At 39.5% G+C, this 23,633-nt stretch overlaps 1 long non-coding RNA gene across 1 annotated transcript; it reads right to left on the bottom strand.

Moving 5' to 3' along the window:
- Positions 1 to 7,271: 7,271 nt before the first annotated feature.
- On the bottom strand, positions 7,272 to 23,076 carry LOC148214224 (uncharacterized). Its single transcript, XR_015798385.1, has 3 exons — positions 23,001 to 23,076; positions 8,839 to 8,939; positions 7,272 to 7,586 (listed from the first exon to the last, which is right to left on the bottom strand). It is a non-coding gene; the product is annotated as an uncharacterized LOC148214224 (long non-coding RNA).
- Positions 23,077 to 23,633: the final 557 nt, after the last annotated feature.

Below are 23,633 nucleotides of genomic sequence, written 5' to 3'. Positions count from 1 at the left end.
ATATTTTCTTCATATGAACTGATTTTCTATCAACACTGTGGGAAATTTGACCAGTATGATTTTATATAGACAAGGCTCAATTTGTTGTTTAAGACTTAAAGCCATTGTATATTTAATTGTTCAATAATTAAAAGTATTACTTTTATTTTTTCTTCCTTTTTTGTTTTTGGTTTGTTTTTCCACACTTCATGTTCTGTTTTATCTTGTTTGGATTTTTGTATAGGTGGTCCTTGTTTAACAGCCACTTGTTCAGTGACTGTTCAAACTTGTGATGGCACTCAATGAGTGGTACTTACAAATGGTCCTCGAAGTTCTGGCCATCGCAGCGTCCCCGCGATCATGTGATTGCAATCCAGGTGCTCAGCAATTGGCTCAGATTTCTGACTGTTGCAGTATCCCACGCTCATGTGATCTCATTTGTGTCCTTCCCTGCTGGCTTCCCACAAACAAAGTCAATGGGGAAGCCAGCAGGAAGTCGGAAGTTGATCACTTGAGTTCCTTGTTTAATAACCCATGATGATTTGCTTAACAACAGTAACCAGGGACTGCTGGAGCTGCCATCACTAAGTGGTGTGGTCACATGATGTTGCACTTTATGACCAAATTGCTTAGTGATGGAAATTTCTGTCCCAGTTACCATAATTAAGCAAGGACTACCAGTATTACTATATTTGGTTATTGTCTACTGTTGTTCTTATAGAATTAAAAAGCAATAAAATATTTTTAAAAGCAGAAGTAGATGCACAATGTTTTTTTCTTGGCTTGGATAATGTTTCTGAGAGTTGAAATTCTCTTCACCTTCTGTTACCTGTTACTCATCATTCTACTGAATTTCAGGAAAAAAATGGGTACCAATTCTTCATTATAATCCCTGATTTTGGCCAGGGAAATCAGGAAGAAATATAATGAGGCAACACTACTAACTCAACTCATCCAGTTTCTATTACCAAGTTTTCGTTTTTGTATTCTCAAGAATAAAGATTCAACCATAAAAGATTTCAGGTTTTTATATCCTATTAGGTAACTATTCACAGAATTATTTAATCATTAGTACTTTGCACCATGTTTTAGTGATAGATTTGTGACTTTAGGAATAAATAAATAAAAGGAAACTGAAAGGAAATTTACCTTGCAACTCTCAATTAGATTGAAGGGGGAAAAAACTTGCCAAAATCTTGATAGAGGAGGGCATTCTTGTAGTATTAGGTGAGAATTAGTTTCTTAACTATACTTCATAAAACACCAGAGATCCCCAAATATCTTCCATGTTTCCAGATGAATCCTGGTCCATCATCATGAACAAAAGAGATATTGAAAGCTCTTTCCTCAGACTTCACACTGACACAGCTGAAGAAATATAAACATCTTAAGAGTTTAGGATTAAGCTCATATTCACAGAGAAAGTGAGCTTTGAACTGAAAAGACATTGAAGGTTCTGCTGCTTATTTTTAAACATATCTTTGTGAAAGTGACACTCACTGCAACCAAGGCCAAATATCTATATGAGCTGAATGTTTCACTGACTGTAGATTTCATTTAACAAATTTCATTCCAGACACAGATGAAATACACCATTGCATGCATGTTCATACACTGAGATTTGGCCAGGTTGGGGACAGATCCTCCTGCAGAAAATCTATCTATGTGAGTGACACCAACTTGATGGCCCATCATAATCATCATGTAAAGAAAACAAATGGCAACATATAAAGATGTACATGTATGTGATGGAAGGATAGTGTGCAAGGTTACAAAAAAAAATGGAAAAATATAGTGAATGTTATTGGTATCACCTAGAATTAGCTATATTTCCTTTTCTGATCTCATGCCTTTAATTTCTTTGGCTTACTATTTTTTACCCCCTTTCAGAGCTTTGTATAACATTTTTTTTTTCTTTGGTGAATCAGGTCAGTCTTGACTCCTGGCAACCACATGAGCAGACTCATGAAGTTTTCTTGGCAACATTTTTTTGGAAGTCATTTGCAATCATTTGTGTTCTTCCTAGGGCTGAGAGTGTGACTGGCCCAAAGTCACCCAGCTGCCTTCATCTTAAGGTAAGATTAGAACTGATACTCTGCTTCCAGCCCAGGACCTTTAACCACTACACCAAACTGGATCTCATTGCATAACCTTGCTTACTCCAAAAGGAAATCACGTGATGGGTACATATTTATGCATGTTAAATATAATGGCAAATGGAGAGTATAATTAAAACCTCTTTTTCAAGATTCCTATTTTCATTGTTTAAATGAAACAGTTATAAGTATTCTTCATTTTCAAGTTATTATTTGGTGTTCCATGTCTTGAAATTTTTAAGAAATCCTGGGCTAGAACACCTCAAGGTAATCTTGATCACCACAGTGACATAGTAAGGATCCAGGGAATATCAAGGCTAGACTCAGAAGTCAAAAAAATTACACCCCAAAAGAAGGCAATGGTAAACCACACCTATATTGCTGCTAAGAAAATTATATGGAAGTTATAGGAGAGGAACTCAGCTTCAGGGAGACTTAAGTGGCTAGGGAAGCTGTTGTTTCAGGACAAAGGCTCTGTATCTTTTGGAGACTGGTGGTGGCATATATTATGCAGCTGCAGTCTTTACCTTCATTGTATTTCCAGTACGATGAAAAGCTGAAAATATTTCTGTTACTAAAAACTCAGAAATCCTGCCAGGAAAAAAAAAATGGTAATCCCAAAATGTTAGCATAGCTCTGATGGGGCATAGCCAAGCAGCTTTCTTCCCCCTTTATCCTTGATTGCACTGGTCATCATTCTGTTGGTGTTTGTTTTCTTAGTAGCAGCAAGTTAATTTTGGCCATATCACTGGACCTTTTCCATGTACCTTTGAGAGACTACAGATATGTTTTAAGCTAGAGATGAGCAATATGTGCATGGCCCTCAAGTCTGTCTTCTGTGACTCTTAGTCCCCTCTTCAACTATGCCTGTTGAGCATGGATGACAAAATGTCCTCTCATTTTGAGTTGGAAAACAGATGAAAATTATGTGTGCCCTAAAATAAGCATCTCCTAATTGAAAAACTCCCCCAAAACAAAGGTCTAGCCATGGATTATTGAATAAATATAGCACAGAAAAAAATTAAAAAATATTTTACATACATACATACATGCATACATACATATATATATATACAGTGTGTGTGTGTGTGTGTGTATACTGTATGTATAAAAAAGGGAAGGGAAGGGAAGGAGAATGTAACAACCACAAAACATGTATTATTTATTTATTTATTATTTATTAATTTTTAAATCATATTTGTAAGGCCTAACTCCAGATGATACTGGGTGATCAACAATAAAAACAAAGAATGAAAACAATAAACTATGTTTAACCTGGAGGGAACAATGCACAACCAGCTGACAGATACACCTTTCCAAAGGAATCCTCCATTCATCCTCACCCAAGGCTCACTTGAAAGAGATCAGAGTAGGCATTGTTTAAATCTCTGGGGGAAGCTATTCCACAGGGCAGGTGCTGCGAAAGAGAAGATCTGGTTTCCAGGATCCATTAGGGGAGATGATATGGGACCTGAAGCATGGCCTTGGGTTGGGGTGGTTGGAGTCCCTGCTGGATATGTTTCCATATGTGGGTGTTATTGGCCACATTCACCATCTTACTCTTTTTATAATTCTATTCATATTGTATCTTCTACCTTGTTTGGCTTTATTGTGGGACAACCAGCGTCAGTCTAGAGTCAGGCAGTGTGTAAATTGAATGAATTAAATTAATTTAAATTAACTTAGTCTGAATGGACAGGTCAGGCAGAAACTACAGGAAACAAACAGTCCCTCAAATAACTAGACTATATGTCAAGTAGGGCATCATAGGTAATAACCAACACCTTGAATTGCACTGATAAGCTTACTGGCAACCAGTGCAACTCGCAAAGCAAAGTTGTTATATTGGCATACTGAGGAATTCCCATTACTCTTTGTGCAGCTGCATTCTGGACCAACTGCAGATTTCAAGTGGTCTTCAAGGGCAGTCCCATGTGGAATGTGTTGCAACACAGGTGAGGTGGCCAAGATGTGAGTTCCATGAGGAGGGCTTCCTGTTCTAGGAACAAGTGCAACTTATTGATGCAATTTGCTCTTTGAGCAGGAACTCAGAATCCAGGGAAACCCCCAAGTTGTGCACCAGTGCCAAATGGGGAAGTGTGTCCCCTTCCAGAACTAAGGATGGAGATTCCCCAGACATGGGTGGCCCCAACACCCCAAGCCACTTCATCTTTCTAGAGTTGATCCTGAGTCAGTTCCTCCCCATTCAAATCCCAACATCTTTCAGGCACTGGGACAACACCTTGAAGACTGGTCCAGTAAGTTCGGTAGACAGACATTCTTCAAATTCCCAGTCTAGGGCTGAGAGAGAGTAACTGACCCAAAGTAATCCAGCCCAAGATTCCTTGACTAAAGGGAGAACTAATACCTGTGTCTCCCCACTCCAATCCAGCACCTTAACCACCACACCACACTGGGTCACTGGCTCTCATAAAAGGAGGTGAGAGAGAGAGGGAGAGAGAGAGAGGTAGTCCTCAGTTAACAACCACTTGTTCAGCAACTGTTCAAAGTTATGATGCTGCTGAATGAGTGGTGGTTATGACCAGTCCTTGAAGTTACGGCCATCCCAGCTCCCCTGGGGTCACATGATCGCAATCTGGGTGCTTGGCAACCAGCTTGCACTTATGATGGTCGCAGCATCCCGTGGTCATGTGATTGCAATTTGTGACCTTCCCTGCTGGCTTCCCACAAGCAAAGTGACTGGGGAAGCCAGCAGGGAAGGTTGCAAGTTGCTCAGGTAAGCCTATCCCACCTGTGGACCTCCCCCAGTCCCTCTGCACTCACGCCACACCTTGATGGCCACCCAGACAACCTTGCACACCCTCTCCCATCTGGCAGTAGCCACTCCAAGCCCCACAGTGCTCACACCGCACCTCCTCTGCCACTTGCACACCCTCATGCACCCTCCCCCACCCAGCAGCAACCACTTATCTGCTTGGTGGCCTCCTTGTGAGAAACCTGAGACTTGTGGGAGGAAGTTGCGAGGAGATGCTCGCTTAATGACCCATGATCCTTGCTGAACAACAGCCAGTGGGGACTGCACGGATTGCCATTGCTAAGTGATGCAGTCACCTGATGTCACACTTTATGACCGCATAACTTAGCAATGGAAATTCCAATCCTAATTGCCGTTGTAACTCAAGGACTACCTGTACATAGATAAATGATAGATGATAGATAGATGTCCATACACACAAAGTTTTATGCAACAGTTTTAATAAAGGATTACCATATGGCTCCATCCACATTACAGCTCCCAGCCTCCCCAAATTGCTAAGTGAAGTCCTTGACTACAAATAGTTTGTTCTAGCAGTAATGTCAGGTGCTATGCTTGCCAGTGGATAGACTTTGGCAGTTCTAATGCTGTCTTGCCTTTTTTTTTACCTCTGTTGCTTTTGTTTAACTAGGTATGAGAGACTGTAGAAGCTGTCAGTGGAATTACCTGAAACTGCAGATTCTGTCAGTCTGTATTAAGTCCACAACCAGAAAGAGACTGGTTCAACAGATGCAGTTTGGCAGTCTCTGTTATGACAAGAGGGTTGCATTCAGCACATATTTCACCAACAAACAAGTTTCAGGCTCCCAACAAGAGAATGTATTTGATCAAGAATCATGTTTATATATTTGTTTCCTTGTTTATTTATAAAATTTGTATGGCTGCCCATCTTGCAAAAAGCAACTCTGTGTGGCGTGGAACAATCAGTTAAAAGAATAAATATATAAGAACAATCATTATTAAAATATAAAACAGTAATTATTAAAATAAAAAACCACAAGGCACAAGAGAACGCAAATATTAACCACAGTAAGGGAGCCATCTTAAAATTTCACCAGTCCCCTGGGATCCCCAGGCCTCATGGTATAAGCCAGGTCTTGAGGGACTTCCTGAACATTAATAGGGATGGAGCTAACCTCACTTTGTGTGGGAGAATGTTCCATAAGGCAGGCACACGGCAGAGAAGGCCCACCTCCTGGGACCTGCCAGGTGTAGTTCCCCACAAGACAGGACCCACAGATCTACCAGATCTGATGGGGCAGGCAGATATTTGGGGAGAGGTGGTCCCTCAGATAACCCACCCCATGCCATAAAGAGCCCTTTAAAGGTTAAAACCAGCACCTTGAATTGGACCTGGAAGCAAACTGGCAACCAATACAATGTGCTGTTCTAGAAACACACATAATTGCCCATGCCACTGCATTCTGCATCAGTTGAAGCTTCCAGATACTCTTCAAGGGCAGCCCCATGTACAGTGCATTACAGTAGTCCAATCAGGAGGTGACTAGGACATGAGTGACTGGGAGCAGAGCTCTCTGATCCAGGAACAGGTGCAACTGTTGCACAACATAAAGCTGTGCAAAGGCCCTCCTAGCCACAATTGCCACCTGCTCTTTGAGCAGGAGTTGTGACTCCAGGAGGATCCCCAGATTGGGCACCAGGTCTCTCTGGGGCAGTGCAACCCCATCCAGCACCAAAGTTGGCATAGTCCTAGAAATTAATATATTATTATTATATGATTATATGATATTGAGGAGACAGTTATATTGAGTAACGCCCAGAGATGTGTGGGTATTACTAGCCCAATCTGTCAAGCCATGAACTGCCAATGCATGAAGCCTGTAAAAAGTCTAATGTACTATCAGTCTTACAGTCACAGGTAGGTAGAACTCCTACCAGTAAAACCGCTATGCTGGATGTTTGGCTTGACTGATTGCAGATATACCTGCTCTGGGGGAAGAAGCAGAAAAATCTTCAAGCTACCTGAGGCTTGAAGGCTGTTCTTCAGTTGTAAAAGAACACAGAGAAGTAAGATTGTGTATGTATTTATTATTGTATTTGTATCTCACTTTTACTCTGAAAGCTCAGGGAAGTATACATAGGATTTTCCCATTTTATTTTCAAAATTTCCCTGCGAGATAGACTAGGATAGAGAGTGAGAAAGTCCCCCAATAAGCTTCATGGATGAATGGTCTCCTCTGTCTAGGTCCAACCAACACCCCATTCTATGACATGGCTGAGCATAATTAAAATAAAACAAAATATATTGCTTAAGGCTCACATACACTGAGAAGAAATCTGAAGTTAAAATTATCAAGTATCTGAGTTACCTTACAGGTTTCCTTTAATAGAACATTTCATCTGAATATTCAGGAACACCCTCTCCCCCTGCCCAAATCCTTTTCCCCAAAGCACAGATTTTTCCCAAATTCAAAGAAGTAATCTAAAAACCAAAAGATCTGCTTTACCATCTTTAGTATCCTGTGTGATGCTGTCTCCAGGTCAGATTGTGACTGACTTTCCACCAGGTTGCTGCTATTTTTGAATGGTCAACCTCCTCTGAGTCTGTGCTGGAAGTCACCAAGATTCTAGTCAAAACTGCTTTCCAACCTGCATTTTGAACTTGGGTTCTTAGTTCCACGTTTGGACTGTTATTAGCTTCCATGGTTCCATGTTTTGTGTCCTACATATTAATGCATAAGGTCCTCTTATATCACGTGATTTGTTGAATCAAACTGAAAAAAAAATCAATTAATTTAACAGTAAACTAGTTGTGTAGTCCACAGTTGTGAGAAACTAGGAGCAGGCATCAACTGTACCACATCAGCCTTTGCCAAAGGATAAAGTAGGGAGAAACAAGGAAGCAAGGTATTATCTTTTTATCTTACCAGAAATATAAAAAAGCTTACATGTTTCTGCAGTGCTTAAGCCCTTGCTTTGAAATGGGTGGAAGGTGATAGATATTTTCCACTTTGACAGAATTTTAATACCTCTGAAATTACATTTTCTCCAATATACTGACTACAAAATGAAATAAAACTCTCTTTGGGATATGTTTGCACAATCGGCACTGCCCATACAGTATTGCTATGTGCAGCCTTGAAATTAGGTTGAGAGAGATATGGCTGTAATCCTGAGGTGCTGCTATCTCACTTACAGAAAGAAATGTTTATGCCTGGCCATGATCTCTTGCAATGTGCAGGCTATATATATGGGCATACATATGTAGTTTTATATATGCGTAGTCAGTGTAAGTCCACTGAGTACAGTAGCAGAAAAAAGGACTAAATTAATACAGGAGGTTGATTGTAAAAATTCATGATGAAAAATATTTATGACTAGAAATACCAAATGGGAATAGTTAAGCTTTTTACACCCTGATTTTTTTAGTTTGATTTGCTCTTATTACTGTTTTTTTTTAATCTTTCATATTTTGTTGATGTCCTATTTCTAATAAAAAGGGAATATGAATATATACACATATAAAATAAATTGCTGGTATCTTGTGAAGAGAAGTATTAAAAACCCTTGGCTTGGTTATGATCTCCTTGTTCATGGACAGGGGCATATTCTTTTGTATGCCTCTGATCTAATCTCTCCTTAGGAAACAGTACCTACACCATTTTCATGTATTTCTGCCACTGCTATAACTTTTAAGTTTGCATTTGGCGCCAATGATTTTTGCCTTGGTTCCTTTTCTTACTCAGTGCAATCAGTTCCTTGTCCCCTACCTCTTATACCTGTATAAAACCTTGACCTTCTGTTCTTTGAGGTCTGGTATATAGGCATTTCCTGTTCCTACTATTCTTATTTAGTTTTAAGGATCAGTAAAAGTTCTGTTTTCCATTTTCTTGAGGTTGACAGCACACAGGACTAATCATGAGGTATACTGTCATTATATAAAGTCTCCTCTTATTAGGTTAAGTTTGTTATATGGATTTTATTAAATATGCATACACATCTATTCCACATTTCTTTTCACTTTACCTGCGCGTTTCTGTTTTCTTTTTCTTCTAACACAATGTCAATAATCTAGATAGGAGCCGAAACTTTTTGGTGCCTTCTTTGGTTCAACATGTCCTGTTCATCTGGAAAGAAGAAATGATTTATTCTGTGTTTGTATCAGGTTAATGATATCCATTGTTCATCTGACCTGATCGCACACCTGATTGCACACATTGTCACTGCATGATTATTTGAAACAGAAGTCCATGTCCTATAACAGAAATATGCCCTTATCAGTATCTATTCAATGGGCATGCACCGTTGGGGGGGAATGTGTTTTGGACAGATTATTCTAGGCTATTGCTGAATGTATACATAACCCTTTGAGACTCAGTCAGGATTCATTTCTTCTGGTCCTGCAGAATTCACCTCAACATGTATGGTCTGTATGTTTTTGTAAGAAAGCAATGTGTGCATCATCCTGTGACTCCCACAGCTTTCAGCTAGCATGACATTTACCATTGGGATCATAAAGATGTCATTTGTAATAACGCTTGGCCCCAGGATCACTGAAGTGGTGAGACCAAACTATTTGGTACATTTTTGTCTATTTTCTTAGGGTAGAAGGTTGTATTACACAAAATATTCATTAAGCTTCCAGGAAGCATAATATATCTGTGTGTGTGTGTGCAGGCAGACACACACACACAGGACTGCTTGGACAAGTCCCTGCAGTTTTCTTGACAAGATTTCAGAAGAGGTTTGCCATTGCCTCCTTCCTACGGCTGAGAGAGAGTGACTGGCCCAAGGTCATCCAGCTGGTTTCATGCCTAAGGTGGGACTAGGGCTCATGGTCTCCCAATTTCTAGCCTGGTGCCTTTAATCACTACACCAAACCGGCTCTCAAAATATATCTATTTTAGGATTAATTTGGTTAAAAAAATGAAAAAGACCAAAAATTGCACCACTGAAAATCATTATTTTGCAATCACATTTTAGTGACATGTTAATGAGGTTTATGGAATGCCCATTTTTGCTTTGCACCCATCTACCAACATTCACAGAGTCCTAGAGTTAAATACATATTGAGATCAATACCACCCCACACTATAAGGCCCTCAACTAGACATGTGTGAAAAACCACCTTCCAGAGTGAAGTTGCTAATTTTATTGAAACGATATGGGGATCTTGTTTCAAATTCCCTATATATTCTGTCAGGACCCTCACTCACATTGCTTTATGTCAGTCCTCTGAAAACCTAAGTTTATCTGGACAATGACCCTCTTTCTTAGATATTTTCATTAGTTTTATTAAAACGGTACTGGCTTCACTTGATATTCCTCAAATGCTTTACCTAAAGGTACCCATTCACATTCCCTTTGAATTGTACTCTATGTAACATTTTGATGGCAGTGTTATGTTTAATTAACCCTCAATGGCTGCAATCTGTACTTTGTCTAACTTTTTAAATCATGAATTGTTCTCAGGGCAGAGACAAGATAATGAGATATTTCTTTGCTAACCATTGTTGAATGTGAACTGAGAAAAAAAGTTCAGAATGGCCCTGACAAGACTGTTTTGCTTTGGGAATTTACCAATATCCCTGTGCTTGATCACTTCACTTAGTTGTAAGTTATTTCAAATATAAAAATGTTCCTGGGAGAATGCAAATTACAATTGCATATGACAGCCAACCAAAATATTGCTGAGGGGAAAGTGGGATGATTTTGGAGTAAATATTAATATATAAAAAATAGCACTCAGTCTAATAACAAATACAAAGAGGAATGCAGAAACAACCAAGAAGGACAAAATGTAGAAAACCATCATCGCAATCTTGACGGTTTTTTCATTGCCCTGTGGCTTCTTTGATTATAATGGGAGGTGGGAATGGTAGAATGGTTTTAAATCAACTTTCCCAATTGGGCACTCTTCAGATGTGTAGGGACTACAAGTTCCCAGATTTCCAAACAGCATGGCTATTGCTTGTACTTTCTGGGAATTCTGGAAGATGGAGTCACCAGACATCAGGAGGGTATTACACGAGGGAAGGCTTTTGTAAAGCATCACTGCATATTTTAATGATCAGAACATTAGTCATTTAAATAGAGGAAAGTGGAAAGAACTTAAAAGTGGAAAGAACTTTAATAATGAAAAGAACTTGAACAGTGGAAAGAACTTGAAAGACATTTCCTTTGAATCGTTTTAGCTTCACTTCTGATTTCAAACCAAAGGAGCAACTCCCATTCCTGTCTTTATAAAAAGACTGGTTTTGTTCCCCCCAGCCTGTGATTCTTGGCTGGCCAAGTCTCCTTTATAAGAAATAACCCACACGTTCAAAGAGGTACATAGAAAAAAAAAATGGTTTGGGGGAAAAAAGAAGAGGAATAAAAGCATTCAAGGCCCATGGTTCCCAGGAATATGGTGGGCAGACAAGGATAGAGAGTCTAAACATAATAAGATATCATGCAACTGGCTCATTAAGAAGTCATTAGTCATTAGTCTTTGTCAAGGGCTGCTTTAATTAACGAATGCCAAGAACTGCAATCCTGACTTACTGTGCTGCTGCTGTGCAAAACATCTGAAGGCACTAATTAAATGCCATTTAAATCTCCCCAAAAGCTGGCAAGGGGACTTTGCTGCTGTGCCAACTTTTCTGGGCCACTCCAGGAACAGCCTCATTTTTCTCTGTTTTCCTGAGAGGAATGAGAAAGCGGGCCTGTTGCTTCCTGGGCAGGATGGAGTGAAAAGAGGAAAAATAGTATTTCCTTTTTCCTTTCAATAGCACAATCCCCAAACAACATCACTTACTTTTTAATTGCAGACATTTCTCAATAGGGACAAGGTTAAGATTGGGCTGTAAGCCATGTAATTCAACTCTGAACCAAATGCCTTCAACTAGGGCAGACATGCAGTTTCTGCCTGATCCACTTAATACAGGAACAGATGGCATTGTTCTCCTCCTACTCCCAGCCCATTGCAAAGGTACCCCTCACCCATGTTCTCCAGCTACAATTCAAAACTACTGTTTTCTGACCGGAGTTGTCTTAAAACCCTGAAAGTGGATGGTCTTCAGTGCTTCCTTCTGTTTTAGTAGCATCCCGACTCTGATTGGCTGCAGTGCCTGGCACACCCCTCTCCTCAATGGCTGGTTACTGCTCTGGGTAGCCATTTTGTCCTGGGCTGTTGGGCTGCTATGTTCTCTGCTAGCTAGAGTTGCTAGCTTTTTATAATCTTGGCAGCAATGGCCCATTAAGTCAATAAACTTCCCTTTATCCTAGAAGCTCATGTTGCATTCAACCTTTATTCTCCCAATGGGTATCCTTTGGGTTTCTGTCCAGGCTAGGTGAAGCATGATCTTTTTGGTTGCCACTCTATGCCCACTGTATGGCAAAATGCCCCTTTCCTTTCCTTTCCTTTCCTTTCCTTTCCTTTCCTTTCCTTTCCTTTCCTTTCCTTTCCTTTCCTTTCCTTTCCTTTCCTTTCCTTTCCTTTCTTAAACATGCTTAAGTTGCAAGGTAGGAATGCTGCTACCTTGTTTCTATGAAGTCGCTTTTTCTATGAAGTCAGTTTTTGCTTGCTCCAAGTTACCCTTAACCTATAGAAGGAGGTATAAATGAAATAACAACCTCTTCCCTATGGCTATGATTACTGTAGCATTGGAACTATGATGGCATCATCAGAGGAAAAAAGAAAAAGAAAGGGTCTGTGTCAGTGTCAAACAAGATAATGTGGGAAGGGGTGAGGTGAAAGGCATCCATGTGTGCAAACATCAGAGAAAGCAAAGGCAAGACACAGGGCTAGTGAGAAAGCAACAATCCCCAAAAGGAAAACACAGGGTCGGGTAGACTGGTCCCCACAGGGCCCAGCCAGTGAGGTTTGCTTCCCCATATGAATGGGAAGGGCAAGAAGCAGGGAAATGGTCAGTCAGATCTTAAAGTGACCATTAAGCATCAGCCCATCCCCATTTCCAATCCACTGTAATCCAGACTGGAGTTTCTGAATTGGTTTAAGAAACAGCTGGAACCAGCATGGGGGACAAGCAATTTAGGCTGCATTGTAGAATTGTCATTAGCAGCTGGATGCCTATACTGCTTATTCAATTCTGCTGTTACAAAATTCAGACTGGTCAGAATTTCCCTTACTCTTATTTGAATAAAATATCAAGCCAAGGAACCAAACAGATTTGTCTTTATCATAATATCACACAGCTAAGTCAGAGTTTCTATGTTCATCTGAAAGAGGAAGAGAAAAAATAGTTTCAAGCAACAGGAGTAAGAATGTGGTTGCCATTGCCAGAAGAACACTAAACAGGCAAAAGAGAAAATTAATGAAAATAAGCAAAAAGGAGGGTTTTTTAAAAAATGTTGTGCCAAGCTTACCACCCATACATAAAAAACATAATAACTATTGAATATTTCACACATACATAATATAGAATACAAACAGCAGGCTCAGAAAATCAGGGTTACAGCTAACTGGGGAACAGAGAAGTGTTATTATTCATGAGCTTAATTTTGCTGGGGTCTAGCTTCTAAGCTGCTCCCAAACATGACTGTCCTGTGACATCGATGAATCCCCCTGCAGAAGAGGAGCATGGATGGCGAACTGCACTGTGCTAACTCTGTGTTTCTGCTTGTGACTGGGCAGAAGAGTTTAAAAGCCCTATTGTGCCTAATCAGGGTTCTTCTCATGAGATGCCTCCTGCCTTATTTTTAACAGAAGTGAATGATTCATAAAACACTGCAGAGGAAGGAGCCTCCAGGACATCGTCCCCAGAGTGGATCAGCAGGGAGTACTTAGGTGCTTACCAGTTTTATATAAAAATAACAACATCTGCCTATCCCAGGTCCTTGGGAAGGACTCGATAGGAGGATAAAAATGCCAAATACAGTCAACATCTGGCTGACTGTGTGACCAACAACAATAAGCCCCCAGTGAGGCACTACTATACCTTGACGTGGTTGTGCAGCTTGCATGCTCTGAGGAGGATGAGAGCTATGCGAGAGGTTCAACCATACTGGACAGGTCTCATCAGAGGAACCAGATGAAGAGTGTCTCTCCCACAAACAATATAAACAAGAACTGCAAATAAACTGAAGCCTTGCCAGAGGTAGCTCAGACAGTAGAGCCTTCTCCTCAGAAAGAACAAAGCCTCTTAACTAAAAAAGAAAGGGAATTGAAACAAAGAATAACTGAGTATCTAGAACAGCACAAAAAGAACAGAATAGGCTTGCCTGCATTGAAGCTTGTTATAAAAAAATAGCTAGCAAAAGTATTAAAAGGTGCCAAAAAAGTCAAACACTGCACTACCAAAATGGAAGATCAGGTTGGAAAATAAGATCAGCATGCTAAGATCAGATGCAAGCAAGCTAGAACAGAAAGAAAAGCTGAAGAACAAGAAGATCAAAGAATAGCTGATCAAGAAATAGCACCTAGAAACAAGGAAGTTCAAAGAAGCACTGGAAATAATAAAGCAGCAAATAACAGCCATAGCCAAGAAGATCAGCAAATATGAAGCTCATATTGCTCAATATAGGGAGAATTTCCAATTTCAGTTGAATCAGAAATGTTTTGACCAATCCATCAGTGGAGAGACTATAATGAACCAGTCAATACCTGACAAAGGAGAAACAGTGCAGTTCTGGGTGCAGCTATGGGACAACCCTAAGAAATACTACAAGAACGTAGTTTGTATAAAGGATGTGGATAAGAATAAAAAAGAAGCTGAAATGAAAGAACTGATAATAACAGCAGAAATGGTGGAGAAAAGGGCAAGGAAGATCAAGAATTGGTCATCACCAGGTGAAGATGAACTGCATGGTTTTTGGTTGAAGCATCTGACTGGTCTGTACCCATTCAGTGCCAAGCAATTTAACAACATACTGCAAAGGGGTGAAATTGAAAATTGCTTAACATCTGGTAAAACCTACCTGACAATAAAAGATCCAACAAAAGAGGCAGCACCAGACAACTACAGGCCAATTACCTGCTTGCCAACAACTTTCAAATTGCTAACTGGTGTGGTAGCTGATGCAGTCCAACCGCATTAAGTTGCAAACAAGCTCTTTCCATCCAAGCAGAAAGGAAACCACCCAAACAGCAGAGGACAAAAGATCAGCTCCTCATTGACAAGATGATTTTGGAAAACTGTAAGAGAAGGAAGACCAACCTGAATGTAACTTGGATTGATAATGAGAAGGCATTCAACTCCTTGCCATATGATTGGATAATCAAGTGCCTAGAAATAACAGGAGTCAGTAGAAGCATCAGAAGCTTTGTGCAAAGATCAATGGCACAATGGAAGACACAGTTGGTGGTCATTGGTGGTAGACTGGGAGAGGTTAATATCAAGAGAGGAATTTTTCAAGGAGACTACTGTTTGTCATTGCATTGATTCCTCTGTTAACAACACTGAACAAGTCAGGACATGGCTATCAAACATCAAAAACATCTGCCAGGCTATCTCACCTCCTTTACGCAGATGATCTGAAGCTGTATGGAAAAACACCATCTGAAATGGAATCGCTGCTCAACACTGTCCAAATATACAGCCAAGATATTGCAGTGGACTTTGGACTGGACAAATGTGCCACCCTTACCATCAGCAGGGGAAAAATAGTGAAAACTGGGAATCAAGATGCCCTATCAAAGTAAAATCAAGAGTCTGGATGAAGAAGATCACTACAAATACCTGGGCATCCTTCAGGCTGACAACATCAAGCACATTGAAGTCAAGAAGAAGGTTAGTAGTGAATACATCAGAAGAGTGAAGAAGTTCACTCAGTCCACACTCAGTGGTGGAAGTACCATGAAGGCAATTAACGCCTGGGCAATTCTAGTCATTTGATACACAGCTGGAACAGTGGACTGGACTCAAGCAGAACTAAAACCCTGTAAAAGAGCAGAAAAATAACGACAATGAATCATGTCCTTCATCCACACAGAAATATTGACAAACTCTACTTACCAGGGAGCATAGGTGGGCATGGAATGATGCATGTACACCAGACAGTTGAGGAAGAAAAAAAGGCCATTGAAAGAATATCTGAAGGTCAGTGAAGAAGATGCACTGAAGCTAGTACACTATGAAGGCTTACTGTATACTGAAGAGGCCAAACTGGCCTACAAGAAGGACAAAATGAAGAATAGAAAAGAGTCATGGCAAGGCAAAGTATTACATGGCCAGTACACAAACAAACTAGCGGGCAAAGCAGATAACAACAAGACTGGCAATGGCTAAGAGCAGAAGAGTTGAAGAAAGAGAAAGAGGGGCTAATTCTGGCTGTACAAGTCCAAGCCTTAAGAACATATAAAGCCAGAATTGAGAAGACAGCAACAGACAGCAAATACTGCCTCTGTAAAGAAGCTGAAGAAACAGTGGACCACCTAGTTAGCTGTTGCAAGACGATTGCACAGACTGACTACAAACAACGGCAGGACAAAGTTGCAACAATGGTACATTGGAATATCTGCAAGAAATACCATTTGCTTGCAAAAAAAAAAAAACTGGTGGGACCACAAAACAGACAAAGTAATAGAAAATGTAGAAGCTAAAGTCTGGGACTTTAAAATTCAAACAGACAAGCACTTGCCACACAACACCTCAGACTCAATAATTGTTGATAAGAAAGACAAAAAAGTCTGGATAGTGGACATTGCAATACCTGGAAACAGCAGAATAGAAGAGAAAGAACTGGAGAAAATCACAAAATACAAAGACCTGAAAATAGAAGTAGAACGACTGTGACAAAAGAAAGCAAAGATGGTACCAATAGTAACAGGTGCCTTAGGTGCAATCCCAAAACATCTGGAGTACCACTTGAATGCCATCAGCATTGACAAAATCACCATCAGTCAATTTCAAAAGGCAGCTTTACAACAACATCTGCCTATCCCAGGTCCTTGGGATGGACTCGATAGGTGGATAAAAATGCCAATTCCAGTCTAAACAACTGGCTGACTATGCAACCAACAATAATAAAGCCAGTTTGCTCTAGTAGTTAAGGCACCAGGCTAGAAACCAGGAGACTGTGAGTTCTAGTCTCACCTTAGGCATGAAAGCCAGCTGGGTGACTTTGGGCCAGTCCCTCTCTCTCAGCCCAACCCACCTCACAGGATTGTTGTTGTGGGGAAAATAGGAGGAGGAAGGAATATTAGATATGTTCACCACTTTGAGTTATTTATAAAAATAATACAGGCTGGATAAAAAATCAAAAGAGGGAGAAAGAGGAGGAGGAGGAGGAGGAAGGAGAGGAAGAGGAAGAGGAAGAAGAGGAAGAGATGCATGTTCATAGAAGGAAAAGGGGAGAAAGAGAGAGAGAAGGTGGGGGGAGAGAGAGAGGTTATAGTAATCGTGGTTGATTCATTATGACAGAGGTACCACCAAATACTTTATGCATCCCTGTGCCACTGTTTCGTATTTCCTTAGATAGGAAAGAATAGGTAATTCTTTATGTTTTCATGCAGATGCTATGGCAGAGTGCCAGTGAACATAACCTCTGAGACTGCTGCAGGGAGTATTCCTGGAAGGAATTAGCAGCTGAATATTAGTTGCAGGCAAAGAACTTAATTAGCAGATTCAACAGAGATTCTGATTAAATAAAATAGCAGTAGAAGTAGAGTATGTTTGCCTTGTGGTTTTTCTCCAGTGACACTGAGCAGGGACAGCAGGCCTGATCCCAGCTCTGAAAGGACTTTGATAAGAGCCAGAAAAGAAAAGCTAACGGGATTAGTGAGGCTAGCACTAGCTATAGTCCCAGCCAGGGGTGATGATTAATGAAGGATCTGTTTGCTTAGGAAGGAAGCAGTTGACAGGCTGGAGAAGAGCAAGACTGGCAGACTGTTACTATAATCTCTACTGGAAAGGAGGTGGAAGCTCATTCATATATATTCCACCTTTCCATCTACATATATTCTCAAAGACTAATAAAGATGCATGATTCCCAGTTTGGTAAACAAAGCCTTATTTACATAAGCATACTTTGGAATTAATGTTTTTACTGCTTGAGGACTACCCCTCCACAAAATGTTTTAAACATAATTAATGTTCAATAAACTGTGTAATTTGCTATTCATTCCTCCCCTTGCACGCCCTGTTCAGTTAACTTAAATATCCACCTTACTGTTCTTCAACTAGCCATTTTTCTCTCTGCAAGGTCAAGGGATCCTACAACCATGTTAGTGTAATGAATTGAGAAGTATCCAATCTCCAAAATATCCAATCTCCAAAATAGATAAATTCCAATAATGTTACAAAGATTGTACAGTACATATAGATACATATTTTATTTACAAGTGGGAACTGCAATAAAAAGTAGCTTTAGAAATATGCTATTTGAGGCTTTAAACAGACTGGAACAGAACTTAGTCATACTGTTCAAACCCTAAGAGTGTGTTAATTTCATAAAGGGGACAGGAATAATTGCATCTGGAAAAGCTGTTGGATAATTATAACCAGCTCAGCTTTTAAAAATCCAAGAGAAACACCCAAGAGCATCCAAAGAGGCAGCAGTAAGAAAGGAAGGGTGACTACGAGGATTGTCTAACTGCCTACAGACACTTGCTACATGCCCCCAGGAAAGCAGAACATTTGCTGGTGGCATCTCTGGATGTATGATTGCTTTTACTGTCAGATTGCATCAGACCAATTTAGGGATGTGCAAAAGGCCATGAGAAATTTTATGAGGCGTATTGAATTCTCCCCACACAGCAATCCCATTTCGAAATTGGACTCCTCACGACATCGGTGGGAGAGGAAGTCAACAACATCTCAGCATCTCCCTAATCTATTTGTAATAACCTGAGTCCTGCCCTATCATACCATCTGCTGCTTACAATAGTAATCGGGCAGCCAACGTGAGGGATAGCATCTCTGGTGCCATACTTAATGAAACATTCAGTTTTCTAGAACGCCTAAGAATTTAATATGGTTGTCAAGAATGAGAGAAGTGTGATGGAATGGAATTATGAAGGCCAGGCTCAGGGAGAAAAACATTTTCTTTCATCTCCTGAGGATCGTGGGAAATATAAGAGGATGAGACTGGCACCTCCCTGAGGAATTCACAATGTTGTGGCTGGCATTACTTGGGAGCTGGGGTTTCAGTCTGGGAAGATTCTTGCTAGAGGTTGTAGCTAATAAACATTGCTGGACTGAATTTACATGGTCTCTTGGAGTTCCTTGGGCTAGGCCTGACAAGAAGTGACTCAGTAATATCCTAGATAGAAGATGTTTTGAAACATGGAATGTCCATGTTCCGTGCCATTGCTGGTAAAGTTTTGAAAGAAAGGAAACAGAGATGCTGTGGTAGAGTCAGCACGACATTAGGGCAAATATACGATAAGACTCTGATTGAAAGATTTCAGGGGCATGAATTCTTGCACCATGAGTCAAATAATTACAACTTTGCCACCATTACCATTCCAAGCTAGTGATGGTCAAACTGGAGTTAGTTCTGTACTTCTATTGTTTCTCAGAGATCATTTAGAAAGGCTTACTAGGATAAAGACATTCAGAATGTCCTAAAAATTCTTCAGAATTAATCCCTTTAATCTTTGCAAGAATTTAGATCTGGATGCAAAGCAACAGGGACATTGTCAAGGCACTGGAGAGATGTTAAATCAAATAGAGAAAAATAGTCACCACACATAAGGATGTATGGTTGGGACATCAGGTGCAAAGTTCACAATAGGCAGTGACAATTCAAATGACACCGAGAGGTTAACATTTCAGAGTATCTTCCTCCACCCTTGTGAAGCAGCTGCTTTTATAGTTCATATAATTTCACTGCAATCAGGAAGAGTGTAATTGAGGTTAAGGAGTTAACATGAGACGACTCCTGTTAAATGCCGAGATAGCAGCTGGCTTTGGAAGGTTGGCCTGCTGCTGACTGCTGACTATGCATATGTAGAATCTTTAACTTTATGAGCTGGAGAAATAGCTCTCAGTGCATAAGGAAGCACCATGAACTGGACCAATTCATATACTGTACCAAGTAATTACCAGGATCACTGTCTCAGATTGGCCACGAGCATTCACTTCAGAAGAAATTTGGTAATCCAAGAGTCTGTCTGGTTTGGCATTTCCAGCTGAATCATTTCCCAGATGCTTCACATGAAAGATAGAAGGCAATAATGAAGTAAACTACTCTCTGTGATTTACTCTCTTCTTTCAACAGTCTATTACTGAGAATGCTTCTTTAGAGAACAAATGCAAGGTCTTTCTTCTTAGAGATGCAAAAGTCAAACAGTCATATTATTTCTGTTTGTAAAAATGGTGCTAGAGCTACCATAAGACCCCAGTGTACCCAGTCAAGTAAAATATAATTAAGGACAGGTTTGCTTTAATGTACAATGACATCTGATCCCACACTGGGCAGAGATGATCCAAAGCATTTGCTTGATATTATTGGCAAACAATAATTAATATTTATTTATTTGTTTATTTATTAACAACTTTGAAATGGCTACCCTTCTAAGCAATGGAACTCTGGGTGGCAAATAAAAATGAAAACATAATACATTATCCAAATCAGTTAAAATAAAAATCAAGTTGAAGGCCTCATAAAAATCTCGTTGCCAGCACGTCACACACATCCACATAAGAGCTCCATTAATATCCTGGCCCCAACGGCAGGGGGAAAAGCCAGGTCACCACACCATTCTGAAAGGTCAACAGGGTTGAGATCATCCATATCTCCAGGAGGAGACTGTTCCATAAAGCAGCACCATAAGAGAGAAGAATATACTGATAGAATATTGAAAATTGTGGTAGAAGGTAATCTAAAATTTTGTTAGACAAACAGGATGTACAAAAATATTTATGCAAATGCATTTTTGTGTGGTGAAGAAATGTCTACTGAATGGATAGGTCACAGTTCCAGAACAAAGTTTATGTAACTTTGGAGAGTTGGTCATGAAGCAAGATTGGCAGGTCAAGATGGATTTTTAAAATTCAAAATGGTTACACAGTTGTTAAAGAAATATCTGTAATTCATCAATAAAACTGTAAATGATTATCAATTTGGTTTATATTTCTATTCTGACTCTGTGATTTGTATTTGTAGAGATGAGGGGAAAATATTTTGATTCACTTTTCAGCGCATCCTGAATCATCTTCATTTCAGGAATACAATTATCCTTTAGTTGTCATACTTCTTCAATTTTTGCAGTGCAGTTCTCTAATTTTAAAAAAATACAAAAAGATGTACATTGAGAAAAATAGCACATACAAATATAAACATTTTAAACATTTATCCAATGTATTCATTTTCGCATCTTGGCAGGAGGCAACATGGTTCAAGTTCATCTTCTCAGGGCCTGGAATTTAAGTAGAATTAGGGCTGATTAGGACTTGGATGCAAATCATCTAAGAATACCTGTGTTATAGGTGACACAGTAATATATATATATATATATATATATATATATATATATATCAATATATATATCAGAATATATATATATATATATATATATATATATATATATATATATATATCAGAAAAAGGCAAAGGCAAACCACTTCCATGTTTTTGCCAAGAAAATAAAATAACTTTGTCCATGAACTCATTAGGAGCTGAACTGACTCTATAGCAATTTATCTTGCTCTACGCTTTTTTGAGTACATTTATCTGTGCAGGTATGTATGTATTTCTGTTAAATGTGTACAAAATACACTAGGACAAATCCATTCAAAATGCATGTGTTAGAAAAATGTGTACAAAATTGTATACATTGGGAGAAATGTATATAAAATATATAAGAATTTTCATACCTTGTTTTTACCTCAGAATTCACAAACTAATGCTGTAGAAACAAGATAGAATTAATTGATGCTTCAGAATGTTGGAATGGTTTAGGAACCGAAGCAGGCAGATTTACCCATTATAGCTTTGCCACCTTTTACTCTGCGTTTGCACAACTTAATTTCAAAATTGTTGCCTGCATCAATTTTAGTAGCTGCTGTGGTCATGCAAAGTATAATAATGAACTATATCTCTCCCTCTTCCAGTCTTTGTCAGGAAAGAAGGCATCTCCCTTGATACTGAGTAGCTACGTACGCCTTGTTCTTCACTCCTTAGCAGCCATTGTACTTATCCTAATCAGAAGTTGGAAAGAATCCAAAAAAGAAAAAAAGAAAAAGAAAGAAAAGCTGTATCTCTTAAAAACTGACTTCCCCTCCATAGTTACATCAATTACACCAGCAGCAGGGGCCAACTGCTAAAAGCAGCGAGCTCATTACTGTACTTTTTAGGAGCGAGCAAAGCCTGAGAACTGAAGATTTCCCATTCATATGGAAATGAAAAGACAAAGCCAGTGTATAAAATCAAACCAGGGCTATAAGGTATGCCTGTGAGAGTGTATATGGGAAAAGAAGATGGAGTATACTGCCATGGCAACAAACATATCACTAATCTCCCCACCCCCACCCCCTTCTCACTTATTCCAAATGTTTCCTGGAATTGTGATACATTGAACAAATGCAACAAATGAGTCAATCAAAGAACAATGCAGAACACAGAAAAACAATCTCATTTGCTGACTCTGTTTTCCACATCCATTCCCCCTCCCTGGCTGAGCTTCCTGGTCCAATACTTTGCTTTCAGTCCTCATACTCCCACTCAGCATATTTAGAATGTAGATGGGCATAGAGTGTATCCTCTCTGTTCCAGAAGAATGAGCCCTAGAGAGGCCAGAAGGCAGAATACTGAGCAAAGTCTTGCTTCAAGGGTAAAAATGTGGTAAGACTGGTAGAAACATCTTATATGTCAAGAAAAGTCAAGAAAAAGAACCACATTAAAAGAACTGGGGGATTTGCTGACTAGAATAAAAAATTCATATTTTTCACTCAGGATATTTACAAGCACTAAAATTTTCATTTAAGTTTCCAGCATTTTCATCTGTATATATTTTTTAAAATATGTTTTATAGCAGTTCTACTGTTTTGGCAGACTTCAAGGAAATGTAAATAACTGTGTTAGAAGACCAGCTAAATTTATACAAATTTGTGGAGTCACTAGCTCTCAGCCAAATCTATCCTATCATGGGGGAAAACTACAAGAGGGTATCTACATATGCCACCATGGCCTCCAGGAGGTAAAGTGGAATATAAATCTAAGAAAAATTAAGGAATGAAACATTCATTTTTATATAAGCAATAAACGTGCTATTTTCAAATGATGGCTTACAGTAGAATTCTTACCTCCAATCCTTCCTTTGACCCTTCCTTCAGCAGCCAATTGACCTTGGAGGACCTCAAAAAGGTAAGCAGAGTTCACCTGGAAATTTGAAGGCTGCAGGTTAGACTGGGGAATCAGGAAAACATACCAGCCTCAATCCAAATTGATACTTAAGTAGTAAAGAATAATATTCATATTCCAATAATTTTGGATTCAATCATGGAATCTTCCAAACAGAAAGAGAAAGAGAGCTTTTTTAAAAAAAAAAGTAGGTAAAAAGGAAAGATCCCCAGAGAGCTGTTGACAGCCAGAACAGCAGGCAATGTTATGCTAGACAGAAAAAACATAACACTCCTACCCCTGCCCAGTATATGTTATCTTCCTATATTCTAAAACATCTTCCCCCACTTTGTTTGTTTGTTTGTTTATTTATAAAATTTATATGGCTGCCCATCTCACAAGAAATTACTCTGGGCGGCGTACAGCAAAAAATTAAAATAAAAATAAAAAACAATAAGCATGTCAAAAGCAGTCACATTAAAAAGTTTTTTAAAAAAGCATAAAACACACAAGAGCTTAGATAAGCAAGGGAGCCACCTCAAGAGCCACCAGTTCCCTGAGATCCCTGGGTGAGATGACATAGCCAGCTCTTGAGG

This window comes from Python bivittatus, unplaced genomic scaffold (assembly GCF_059951505.1).
Source record: "Python bivittatus isolate LINGU-HERP-01145 unplaced genomic scaffold, Pbiv_v1 ctg000700_np1212, whole genome shotgun sequence".
Taxonomy (NCBI): domain Eukaryota; kingdom Metazoa; phylum Chordata; class Lepidosauria; order Squamata; family Pythonidae; genus Python; species Python bivittatus.
The sequence above is the reverse complement of the archived record's forward strand: the minus strand, read 5'-3'. Positions and strand labels throughout refer to the sequence as shown.